This window comes from Notolepis coatsorum, assembly GCF_963971535.1.
Source record: "Notolepis coatsorum genome assembly, chromosome: 1".
NCBI lineage: Eukaryota > Metazoa > Chordata > Actinopteri > Aulopiformes > Paralepididae > Notolepis > Notolepis coatsorum.
In genome coordinates this window covers 197,438,473-197,452,017 of record NC_140165.1, presented here as the reverse complement: position 1 = coordinate 197,452,017, position 13,545 = coordinate 197,438,473, and the positions used below count along the sequence as shown (strand labels likewise).

At 43.7% G+C, this 13,545-nt stretch overlaps 1 protein-coding gene across 3 annotated transcripts in view; it reads right to left on the bottom strand.

Annotated features, from left to right (window-relative positions):
• The window catches only part of pdgfd (platelet derived growth factor d), a gene marked incomplete at its 3' end in the record, with an annotated part of 171,500 nt that overhangs the window by 156,814 nt on the left and 1,141 nt on the right, over positions 1-13,545 (bottom strand). The window lies entirely within an intron of this gene.

Genomic DNA, 13,545 nt, shown 5'->3' with positions numbered 1-13,545 from the left:
CTGTCACTGAAGTTGACACTGCTAGTGCTAGTACTAGTGTTAGCTCTGCTGCTCCTGTGCACAGTGCGCTTACTGCGCCGGTTGCCACTGCCAGACCCGAGTCTCCACCACTAGACCTAAAAAAATTTAAAATCAAAATCTAACCCTCATGCACTTGTCCTAATAAACTAACCTACACTGTAGCACTCAACACTTTGATGAACATTGTTGCTCAGCTGATAGAGTTGTGCCCTTCCTGATGGCTTGTCGTACAGAACTTGTAAGTCGCTTTGGATAAAAGCGTCAGCTAAATGACTAAATGTAAATGTAAATGTAAATGGACTGTGCTGCTACTCAACCACCACAATGCTGGGGTCCGAGTCAGTGGAACTTTTGGAAAAATAAATATAGCTGGTTATTTGCCAAGGAGGGATGCATTGGCTGCCTTCCGTGTAAAAACGCCAAGACATTGTTAAATAAATCATTTGGAGCCCATTTGGCAGAGCAGTGGATGAATGGGACTGTGACTAGCTCTCAGAGCAAGAAGTTGAGGATGAAAATATACTTGCACAGTGATAGCATTGCTCATAAGCAAGCTATAGAAATAGAAAGTCAAAACCAGAAGGAAGTGCTTCCAAACAAAGTGAGCGAAATCACATCTGCTTTGCTCAAGGAGACAGCCAGTTAATTCAGGGCAGCATATACTGTTGCTAAAGAAAGGTTGCCGTATACCAAATTGAACCCCCTTATGACACTTAATGAGTTGAACGGTGCGACAGTCGGGCCAGCTCACCGATCCGATCATTCTTGTGCACAGATCATAGAGCACATTGCCACAGAGATGAAAAAAAACATTATTTATTTAGATTTATACAAGTATTTATTTTATGTTCATTTTATTATCAGATGATAATGTTACTTACTGTATCCTGATAAATGCTGCTGTTGTGCCATACAACTATTTATTTTCCATTAGATTATTTAGTTTGTTGTTTTTGATTTATAAGTGCAGAGACAAATAAATGTTAATTCAAGTTCATAAATTTGGTCTCATTTTTCAAATTAAATTGTTGTATTTTATCAGATGCAAAATGCAAATAAGTAAATATGGCATTATATATCAGAGGTGAGTAAGAAAATGAACAAATATTGATGGTTAAGAATGAGACTGAATAATGACATCACACAATAGTCTAATGATTAGACTGTTGTGTGATGTCATTATTACTTAGTATTAGCCTAATCCTAATGAGATGTTCCTCTAAATATGACTTCGAAAACAGCCACAATTTCAGGAAAAAAATAGTAAAAAAAAAATTCAGGGGGCCCCCATAGCTCTCAGGTGATAATTCGAACCCTGACCATAATTACACTACTGTTGCTATTTTACAATGAACTATAATGAATTACGGTTCATACAGAACACGCCAGTGTTGAAACTAATGCACAGAAGCTTATTTCCGTGTTGTAATAATATATTCTACCAACGGGCGCCAGCTACGCATGCTCCGAGCTGTGCGTAGATATACGCACAAAGTCAAGCACAAGTTCAAATTGATAAGTCCCACACTTTGCTTAGAAATAATCGTACGCAGGGGTTACGCACATATCTGTGCATACGCAACGTTGATAAATGAGGGCCCGGGGATTTAAGGGTTGAGGCCGCAGCATGCCTATAAATTGCATCACCATAGTCCAAGAAAACTGCCTCGACAACCCTCTTCCTACTAATCAAAGGAAAGCTGGTTCTGTTTCTGTATAGGAAGCCAATTTTCTGTCGCAACTTGGAGGCAAGGTTATATTCTTCCACACTACACAGTCCTCATACACATCCTAGTTGCACACAGTCCTCATATCTCTCAGAAATTACAGTTGCACACAGTCCTCATAGCTCTCCTACTTATACACAGTCTTCATATCTCACCTAGTTACACACAGTCCTCATATCCCTCCTAGTTACACACAGTCCTTATATCCCTCCTAGTTACACACAGTCCTCATATCTCTCAGAAATTACATATACACACAGTCCTCATATCTCTCCAAGTTACACACAGTCCACATTTCCTTCCTAGTTATAGATCGTATAGCTTTACGCTCTGCTCTATTGGAACTATCCCTTTATCCATTCTAACAATGAAACACTTTCTCCATCAGCTCCTTCCCTACTTTCACCACCGAAAGTGTCTGTATACACCACTTTAGTTTAGTGCCAAAAGTAGTTAGTTAGTAAAGGAGCTGCGTTGACATTGTATTTTTTTTTTTTTTTTTACACTATTTTTCGAGAAAATAAAGCGATAATGTCTTCACCACCGGAGAGTCTAGAAGATGATGATCATTCTGACCTCCACCGGCGCTTCACATTGGGGCGCGCGTCGCTGAGCAATCCCCGCCGGCATTGTCTCCGGCTCTGCAGCTGGATACTATGCCTCGGGAGGCGGTCGGCTGTGTGAGAGCTGACGGTCTCCCTGGGTGGGTGATGTTTTTGCAACGCAAGCCTGAGGTGTGTCAGTTGTGAGGGGACAACTGTGCAGCTTGCGTAAGGTCGGCTCCAGGCTAGAATCTCTTCGTTGCCCCTCATAGCGGCGTGGAGGGGGTTCTAGTTTGATGCCCCACGATAACACAGTGCTCCTCCTCAGTGAAGTCGTAGCTTTGTTTTCCTGGGGCCGTGATTCCGAGTCTGCGGTTCAATTCCCCGGGTCTCTGAAAAACGGATACCCTCTGCCACCGCGCTGGCCCCGTTTTTCAAGACGAAAACACCCGGCACGAAGGATGCAAGCTTAGTGTTTCATTATGCGAATATCTCCGAGCTCAAGTCGGCTGCAGCCCGCGTACAACAGGGCTTACTGCCGATGCCGCTGTGTCTGGTAAACACTGTTCTGTGAGAGGGACGGGTGTTGCCTTATTCCCTTTTTCTTTTGGATAAAAAGAGGAAAAGACAAGTGTTGGCCTGTATCGCTATTTCTCACGTTATACAGCTTCAGTAGTAGCCGCTTAGCTTGCTACTGCATTAGCTGGTGGCTATCGATAGCCGGTAGAAGCTAACTGTTAGCCAGTTAGCTGTTAGGCTAAGTCGTTAGTTGCCGGCTACGCTCGGCTAGAAACGTTAGCTTGATGCTATCAGTTAGCCTGGAGTTAGCTGTTCGCTTGTGCTACAACCATTGGCGCTAGCCGTGAGGAGGTAGCGGGCCCTGGCACTCTGACTACGGCGTCATCTCTGGCAGAAGATGTCGTCGGGCCTGCGCCATGACCGGCCGCAGGAGGGGGGCGTCGCGCCGGGGCGAGGCTCCAGCCGTCGCCGCTTCTGGCCCCGCCAGCGAGAGGCCTCGTCAATGTGGTAGACCAACCTGTGTTTGCGGCCATTTCGTCCTGCGTACGAGGTGCAGGTAGGTGTCCGAAAGACATTGCCCCACTCTTCCTTCCTCCCCCTCCCGAATGTTTTTGGTATGTTTTTGTTTAACAAAACATATGTTACTTCACTGCATTTGGAGATACGACGTCTTGGTCGCTATTTTGTATAGCTTAGGTTCTAGCATTGGCCAAGGCTTATGTCTTTCTCTCTACCTAAAAATAGCGTTATTTTGAACTGGCTTTTTTTTTGTATGATGAGAAGTTGTGTGTGTGTTCATGTAACGTTTAGACAACGTGGTTGAGTCCACAACTGGCTGGGTGTTAACCTACAGCGCTGTACATAGTGGCATGTGATCAAGGGCTTGAGTCCCTCTCTTAGCTTGTTATTTTTTCTTTGCTTAAGGGTAATGGTAAAAATAAAGAGTGGCAAGTTTTCACACATAAGCAGAGCCGTGGATAAAACCTGTTTTCAAACGAGGTTATCAGCTGTGGCTGGCGTGCATGATGTAAAGCTTTTACTCTACAGGTGAGTATGTGCTTCATCTGGCGCGCCATGCACCTGGTGTGACGGCTCGGTTTTTCTTTTGGCGTCGTATCAGGGGTGGGGTGGTGATGGGGTGGGTGAAATTATTCCCCGGTCAAAGTTGGATGATGCGATGCATTCGAAAACTGTTTGTTTTCTGCTCTGCTCTCTATTAAAGTGTGTATTGGGTCGTTGGTCACTTGGCCCAATTATTACATATATCTTTTTCAATTGCTACTCACGTAGAGGTCTCTCTGGGGGAACTTCTGTCTTCCCCTCTTATGTAAAGAGCAGAATTGACAGGGTTTACCCTCAGACATGTCATATGAGACCCGTGTCTGTGTCTTATAGGCCGGCTTCCTGCTGCTCGTCCCAGACAGCATGGAGGAAACGTTGTCTGGTGTTTCTTATTAGAATTCGCCATCGATATGTTTCGGGTTCTCGATGTGCATATAGCGCTGGCCCTGGGTGCTTTCGATGTGGAACCACTTTATGGCTGGCGCGCCTTGGTTGCCCAATTCATAGAAACGGCGTTTTCTATGCGGGCGGCTGGGAAGGAGATTTTTATCTCTACCGATCGCCAGTGCACTAGGTTAGACTCGACGGCTCACGTGCATCTCCGGGGGGAGATGATGGAGTAGATCAAAACATTGGCGGAGGGGTCTCACGCCCATGAGGTGGGCCACCAGGAGCAGTGCGTCCGCGTACTGACCGTCTTGGTGGCGCCCTCTGTGATGTTTTGGATCGACACGCGTACCTACCCCCCTCTTAGGACTGGGGATGGCGGCGTGACTAGGACACAGGACTGGTTCTGGTCGCGCCGGACCAGGTCAGTTTAACCCGTTGCCCGCCGGGGCACAGGTCTTGGTACCCCGAAGGACTTTGTGCTTTTCCGGGGGGAAAATGCCAGGTCGGACCGGGCGTCGCGGGGATTGATGTTGTGGATGTGTGTGTCATATGTATGCCACCACGAGTTGCCCTTAACAGTGACGTGCTTGGTCCATACTGTGTTGTACCTTGCGCTGTGTTAGGGGGCTTGGTCCTTCTCCATTTGTTTCACCCCTCCCTCCCTGCTAGGACGGGGATGGGAGGGGGCTGTCGGGGAGGTTGTTGTCAACTCCTCTAGGCATCCCTGTGTAGGTCCCGGTCCGCCGGGCCCAGGTCCGAACTCGTTCTCGTCGACCTGGGTTAACCCTTTGAAAACTGAAACACTTGTGCTGCTTGTATAGCCTGTGTATACACGCAGTTATGTTTCTGAGTTTTCTTTGTGGGTTAAGGGAACAACCGCCTCCTTTTGGTGGTTGGTTCTCCGGTGTGTTGGTAGCAGAGTCGACTCTCGGGTTGAGGCCGGGCTTGACCCCATCTGCCCGAGAATATGCCCCCGCATCTTTCATGACGTCTGCCAATTGTGTCAGCCTCTTCTTTGAACCTCGACCCCGCTGGATTGGGGGGTCGGGTTTGTGGAGGTTATGACATGGTGCACAGCATACCGAACACCCCTTCCGCCGGGATACTGTTCTTGCAGTAGACACTTTAGGCGCCTGTCTAGTCCGCAGTGCTCCAGGCACAGGTTGAGTTCTGCTCTTGGGGCCTGTTGCCTGGATTGAGGGATCAACCTCCTTGGGGGTTGTCTCCCCGGCACACTGACTGGCCCCGCAGTGTTGTGGGGGGGTTGCCTTTTGAGGAGAGTGCTTCAGAGCGGCGTGCCAAGGGGGGAAGGGCCTGCTTTTGATTTAGGCCCTGTCCGATACGCTGGCGATGTGGGGCGTGGTGTCACCAGTGACCGTCTGGTGGGGTCTCGATGCCGTGGCCTCACCAGGCCCCTTTTTCAGGGAATCCTAGTCCTCAGGTTGTCCTAGGGCTGGGATCTCCTCCGCGCTCCGCTGCTGCAGCCTTGCCACGGGGTTGGGTTCTTGACCTTCGACCCCGTGATGTTGGGGGCTGTGACGTTTTTTTTTGGCTACCCGTCCGTTCCCTGGTGGCATGTGGGATGCGCGCCCGAGTGGTCGCGGGTCCTTCTGAACGAGAGTAAGTCCCACGGTCTGCTCACCCTGTGCATTTGAGGTGCTAAACCCTCTTCGCACAGTCGGATCCGATCTCCCTCCCGTCCTCCACTAGGGAGGGCCGGGGGGCTCGGGTCCTCACCGGTTCTGATGGTTGTAGGGGGCCTCAGTGGGTACATCTGTCAAGCTTTTCGCTCTGCTCAGCTCCTGTGTTCCAATAGAGCAGAGCGTAAAGCTATACGATCTATAATGTAAGGTTATCCTATAACCCTAGTTATATGAGTATAGCGAGCGCTCTGCTCTGACTCACTGAGGACCCCATGGTCTTCGCCTTCGGTGGTGAAAGACTTGGGAAGGAGCTGATTGTGTGGCCACGACCCCGCTTATATAGGAGCGGATGTGGGTGTAGCCAGGCGGAGGTAAATAGGTGTGTACATGTGGAGAAAGTTTTTCATTGTTAGAATGGATAAAGGGATAGTTCCAATAGAGCAGAGCGCTCGCTATACTCATATAACTAGGGTTATAGGATAACCTTGCGTTACACATACACACAGTCCTCATATCCCTCCTAGTTAGACATACACACAGTCCTCATATCTCCTAGTTACATGCAGTCATCATATCTACCCTAGTTACACACAGTCCTCATATCTCTCCTTGCTACACAGTTGTCATATTCATCCTTGTTACACACAGTCCTCATATCCCTCCTAGTTACACACAGTCCTCATATCTCTCCTAGCTACATAGACAATCATCATATCTGTCCTAGATACACATACACACAGTCCTCATATCTCTCAGAAATTACACATACACACAGTCCTCATATCCCACCCAGTTACACATACACAGTCCTCATATCTCCTAGTTAAACACACAGTCATCATATATCTCCTAGTTACACACAGTCCTCATTTCCCTCCTAGTTACACATACACAGTCCTCACATCCCTCCCAGTTACACTGTCCTCATATCTCTCCTAGCTACACTGTCCTCATATTCATCCTAGTTACACACAGTCCTCATATCCCTCCTAGTTACACAGTCCTCATATCTCTCCTAGCTACTAGGGATGCACGATTCTTGCTCAAATGTGAATCATGATTTTTCTCGCTAAGAATTGAGATCACGATTCTCTCACACGATTCTTATTTTTTTCAATAAAAACATTTATTGCACTCTTTCTTAAACAGACAACATAACATATATCAAAGTGCTTGTCTTAAACTTAAACATGCATGGTACAGATACAGCGCTCAAAACTCAAACCTCTCCTGCGCCTCTACCACTCCTCCACCACTGCACTCCAAACTGATTGTGTGACTCCTATTGTTCTGGACCAGGCCAGATTTCACACCTCCACTTCCTCCCACAGGCTGGGGAGATTTTCATCTTAAATTTGTATTCGTCCCAAATGTCCCAGCCCCATCGGATTTCTTAGCTTTTTCCACTGTTTACTTATCATGCATTGCAACACTAATATATGGTCAGTACCCCAAGTCAGACTGCCCATATACAAATTATCTTGGGGGTCTGAGGGCAGTAGCCCCCGACCCCCTCCCTGGGGAAGCACTTAAGTTAAGTACCCTCCCTTTGTTCACCCAGCCACCAGCCCCGGAAAATTAACATCTGATTGCTAGGCTTAAGTGGCACACAAGCAGCAACAAGCAGCAATCAAGCAGCAGACAAGCAGCAGAATTGGTTTGATTTTTGAGCGCTGCGTCTGTACCTACTCGACTTGATTCTACTCGCTATTGGTAACTGGTACTTTGTTCGTTTTCCACTGCAGGTCTTGGAAAAGTTACCACTTGTTCTTGGTGTATTGTGTTGCTGTTGGTTTTGTTTAATCAATAAATGAGGCAGAATACACTGTAGGCCTCCTATCTTTTTTTAGTTTATTGCACTTTGTTCTCGCTGCAAACAAATAATGAATGCTAATGTTTAGTATTCGCAAGGCTATTTAAAGATTGCCGGTTTTAGTTTTTTCCTTCCGTGTAGCGCAATGATGACGTTAGAACAACCAAGAGATCACTGCGAGAGGGCAACGCAGTCTAAACTCACACAAGTTGGAGAACTATCTCTCTCTCGCTCACACACACACAAAAAACAAAAAAATCCATCAAAACCAGTGTTGTTGCTAATCATTTACACATGCTAGACTGTAATAATCCCCCCCAGAAAAATCTACTTTGCATTTGATATATTGCAAATACTTCCCTTTTTGTGTTTTATTTAAAAAAAAATTACAACATTTGTGATGCCATCACACACACTGGTATTTAAAGGGTACAAATTCAAAAAGTCTTTGTAACAAAAAAATCCTGGTGGGGGACCCCCAGACCCCCGCTTAAAAAGTGGCCTGACTGGGGCTATATTTCGCACTATATTTCCTGGCCTGAATGATTTCCCCAGTCCGGCCCTGGTTAAAAGCAGTGTTAATTTTGGCAGCTATTTTCATTTTAGTTTTAGTCTTAGTCATGTGTCAAGTGCTCCTTTTTCGTTTTCATCATATTTAGTCATCTTCATTTATTTTTCGTTTAGTCAGTTTTAGTCAACTAAATGTCTGAGCATTTTAGTCTTAGTCAGTTTTTGTCTCAATTTTGTAGACGAAAACGGATGACATTTTTGTCTATTTTTAGTTAATGTAAAAAAAAAAGAAAAAGAAATATTATATAAATTATAAAACTTTTTTTTTCTTTTTTACAGCTACTGTTTTATATATATACCGTTTTTTTAGTAATAACTAGAAAGTAATGGTATTTATTCAACAACAGGTGATTGTATAGATTAGCATTAGTATCATTAAAAGTTCTATGCTCAACTATGCTTCATCCACGGAAAGGTTGTTGGCACATTGGTTCCACACGGACATTATACGTTGTTGCGCACTTCCTCCTAGCCAGAAGGCTCCGTTTAGGTTAGCTACTGTTAGCAGAGGCTCTGTTGTGATTTTTTTTTTTTTTTAAGCAAATGTTTTTATTTTAAATTTTTTTTTGACATGACATACAAACATTTACAGTAGAAATCCACTATAAAACACATACATGCTCTTACTCGTTCTTCCCCCCCTACCGGACCCCCCTTGAATACATCCATTATTCCGTTTGATACCCAGGATTAATAGTTCATATAATGTTTTATCCTCTCCACCACCCCTAACCAGATTTCTATGCTAGCTTCATTAATATCTAGAATTCGTGCGGTAGATATCTCCAGGTAAATCACATCAAGATATGTAAGAATCCATACCCTCCGGCACATTTTATCAGGTTGAATCCAGCGTGATGCTATTCGCTTTTTAGCAGCCGTAGTACCGGACAAGATTAGCCTCTTTATGTGTACAGAGTGTGATACCTGAGAGACATCATTCAGCAGCAATACAGAAGGCATTACAGGTATTGTCAAATACAAAAAGCCTGATAATAGTGTGGTTATTTCTTCCCAAAATATCTTAACAGGCGGACATTCCCAATACATATGCATAAATGTACCATCATCACCGTTTGTACATAAGGAACATCGAGAGTCTTGTTTAAGCCCTATACGGTTCAATCGAATAGGAGTTAGGTAAGTCCTATGAATAAAATGAAGAATAATCTGTTGATGATCCGGGTTACGTGACGATAGCCGAACGTTTGCCCAGACCTCAGCCCAATCAAAATCTACTTCCAGGTCTGGTATATCCATCCTCCAAACTGAGTCTAGGGGAAGGGCTTCATACGAAGATGTAAGTAAGTGATGGTAAAAGTCCGTGACAAATCCTCTCGATGTCTCCCTTTCATAAAAGAACTTGTGATATCTGTGGTACTCAAGTGGTGTCTTTAATGGGACTCCATGAGCCTTCAAGCATGCTAATAATTGTCTGTAGAAATATGTGGAACTGGTGAGGTTAAATTTGTTAAATATATCTTGATAGCTACAGAAACCCCGTTCGTTGAAGATATCTCCCAATGTATGTATGCCATTCTTTTCCCATTTGGGAAATCTGATAGGTTGTTGTGCAATAAGGAGTGTATTGTTATTAAATATGGGAGAGTGTTTATGCCATTTATGTTGGTTAGTAAAAAAAAAATTGTTTCACGCCATATCCGGATCACATGTGTAATAAGAGGGCCAAATTTCAAGTTGCATTGCTTAATTGATAGACTACAGAATGTAGTATACACCAACCTATGTGGTGCCACTAATGTTCTCCAGGATACAGATGCTTGAGAATCAAACCAGGTGATCAGTGGTCTTAAAGAGTACGCTTTAAAATAGTGGTAGAAGTCTGGAAATGCTAAACCTCCGTCAGCTTTGTTTCTCTGTGCGGTGGATCTTTTAATTCGTGGAGGTTTGTTGTTCCAAATAAATCTATATGCGGCGGAGTGTAATTTTTTCCAGTAGCCAGCAGGGGGGGGGGGGGGGTAACGGTAGCATTGAGCTGAAGAAGTTGATTCTGGGTAAAACATCCATTTTAACTATTGATACTCGGGCCTGTACTGAGTTTTTATGTTTTGACCACCTGTCAAAGTCATTTGTGATCCTTTCTTGGATTCCTGTATAATTATACTTCACTGTTTGGCATATAGTGGGGAATATTTCAATTCCAAGACATCTAAAGTGTTCTACCATTTGTATATTTCCTGGAAGGATGGTAGCCTTCGCAGTGACATTCAGTGGAAGGAAGGCCGATTTTGGCCAGTTTATCCTAAATCCCGATAGATTGCCAAAATCGTTTATTAGCTTGAGAAGATGAGGTAGTGAGGTGGTAGGGTTTTGCATGAACAATATTACGTTGTCCGCATATAAACTAATATGATGCTGTGTGCCCCTAATTGAGATCGGCTCTATGGATTGGGATTGTCTTATATACTGTGCTAAAGGTTCTAAGGATAGAGCAAATAGTCCGGGACTAAGAGGACAACCCTGTCTAGACGAACGCGAAAGAGAGGGGAGGTGAATTTACCTGTTATAACCATGGCCGATGGCTCTGTGTATAGTACTTTTATCATATTAATGAATCCTACACCTAACCCCATCCTTCCGAGTACTGCCCATAAATAAGACCATTCCAACCTATCAAAGGCCTTCATCGCATCCAAGGATAATATAGCTGTAGGAGGCACGATATCCTTGCTGTTGTCTATCACATGTAGTAATCGTCTAATATTATCCGTGATCAGGCGGCCTCTTATGAAGCCTGTCTGATCAGGATGAACTAGAGCTGTCATATGCTTTTGAAGTCTGATGGCTAGTACCTTAGCATACAGCTTAAGATCGGTTCCGAGGTGGCTTAAGGGTCTATAACTACCACATTCGGTGGGGTCTTTGTCTTTTTTAGGGAGGACAGATATGAGTGCCATATTGACGTCCCTGGGGAAGTTTCCCTCTTTGATTGAGTATAAAATCATATCCAGTAATAGGGGTCCAATTACTTCCCAACATGAGAGGTAAAGTTCTGGTGGGATACCATCCCAACCGGGAGCCTTCCCACTTTGCAATTCTGATATAGCCTCTCTAAGTTCCTCTAGTGTGATAGGTGTATCTAACTGTTTAGCGTCTTCCTCTGAGAGTTTAGGTAAGTTCATTTGATCAAGAAATGTATCCATTTTATTATGATCGAAAACCACTTCTGATTTGTATAAGTTGGAATAAAACTTTTTGAAAGTCTCGTTGATTTTTTAGGGGTCTGTAACAAGCCTTTGTTGATCCTTAATAGTAGGGATATCAGCAAATTGTGCATTGGATCTTATCTTCATAGCTAGTAGGTGACTTGGTTTAGAGCCATGAAAGTAATAATGTTGTCTTGTACTACGTATTTGAAATTCAGATTGTTGTCTTAAAATGGAGTTAATCTCTTTTTTTAACACATTAATTTGAGACTCCAATTGACCAGAGTATTCGCGTTGTAAAGAAGAGAATAACGACGAGTAAAGCGTTTCCAGCTCTACCAGTTTGGACTGCCGTTTTTTTACGGAGGTTGGAGGAAAAGACTGTATTGTTTTTCCTTGATAAAACGCTTTACCGAGATCCATAACATTCTGGGGTCCGGTACCGAACCCACATTAGTCTCCAGGAATTTATCTAGTTTATTGTTGAGTTGTACAATGTATTCATAATTTTTTCAGCAGTGTCGAGTTAAAGCGCCATCTTGGGGCTCGGGATGTCAGTCTCCCAAATGAGCCCTTCAGCCCATCTGTTGTGATTTTAAATGCACAATAAATATTCAACATTCTCTTTTGAGACTCCGCCTCAGACTCTTATCATTTGGCACTAAAAGCTAAACATTGTCACCGGTATGGCTGTCCGCAACATGTCATTAATTGTGTGGGAGAGGTCGATCAGTTAGCCACATTAGCGTGAGCTAGGTTAGCCACTAGCTAACGCGAGCTAGATGGAAATACAAACAATGTAACGTTACTGGTGAAAAAGTGATTTACCTTGGAATATTCCTTTGCCAACTTGCTGTACTTTGCTTGCAGGTCTGCAGCTGGATTATGAATAGTCCCAACTTTAGCCAAGGTAACGTTAAGCTAAAACTAGCTTTTCAAATAGCTCTTCAGCTAATGCTAATAACATAGCTCCCCTGTCACACTGCTGGGGACGAGGGCATTAAGAAAAGTTATAATTATTTTGTCTCGTCTTGTTTTAGTCAACAATATCAACATACATGAAGAGAAATTTCGTCCTGGTTTTTGTAAATTACATTTTTGTGTCCTCAGTTGTGGTCAACGATATTTAATAAACTATTTAGTCTTGTTAGCGTCAAGTGGTCTTCAATAACGTGAAAAAAACCTTCGTTGATGAACATCTTTCGTCATCATTTTAGTCAACAAAATTAACACTGGTTAACACTTTGACTGCCCAAGCTTAATTCCTTTTTACCCCCTTGAATGCCCAAGGCCACTTCAATGTTAACGTTAATATCGCCTAATCTATGTTTTAAATTATGGCTATGTGTCTAATCGGCCTGTCGCATTATCAATGACCTATTTCCAGTCAACATTGTCGAAGCAGATTGTTTTTTTATCGGTTCATTTCCGTTTCATAGCATTTAGAAAACCCCTCGTTTTCACGGAGAAAAAAGAGGTTTCCATGATAATCGCCTTTTACTGGAATATTCTAGAACGTTGTCATTGTTCGGCCTATTTATGAATAGTTTTCAAATAAACGCTAGATTATCGATAGTATATGTGTACGCATGCACGCTAGTGGCGCGCGCTGAAAATTGCTTCTCCTATTTCCTGACGGCGCGCATAGTCAAACAGCCATATCACATAATCACATAAAAGCTTATATATCCGTGAAAACGAGTCTGATTATCCTTAGACTTGTAACATAGATTCCTTACCTGAGATCAGATGGTATCCAAATGGATTATTCTAATTCCTGATCGCCATTCGAAAAAATCTATCTTTTTATTGATTCACCGTGTATACAGTAAAACACATATTCCCCGCGGCTCCGAGAGTCCAGCATGAAGCTGGTAGATGCCGGCTGCGTGAGTGAGAAGTAAAATGTGGAGTGCAGGTTTTTTTTTCTCATTCATTTTCATTGAATTCAATCCAAAAGGGTGAATTATCACCTGGGAGACGATAGGGGGCGCTTTTTCACATCTGAGCGCCTGAGGTAGCTGAATTTCCAACGGTAGACTTGGTTGATGAAATATGATTTCAGATCGCAAAAAAAAAAAAAAAAAAATA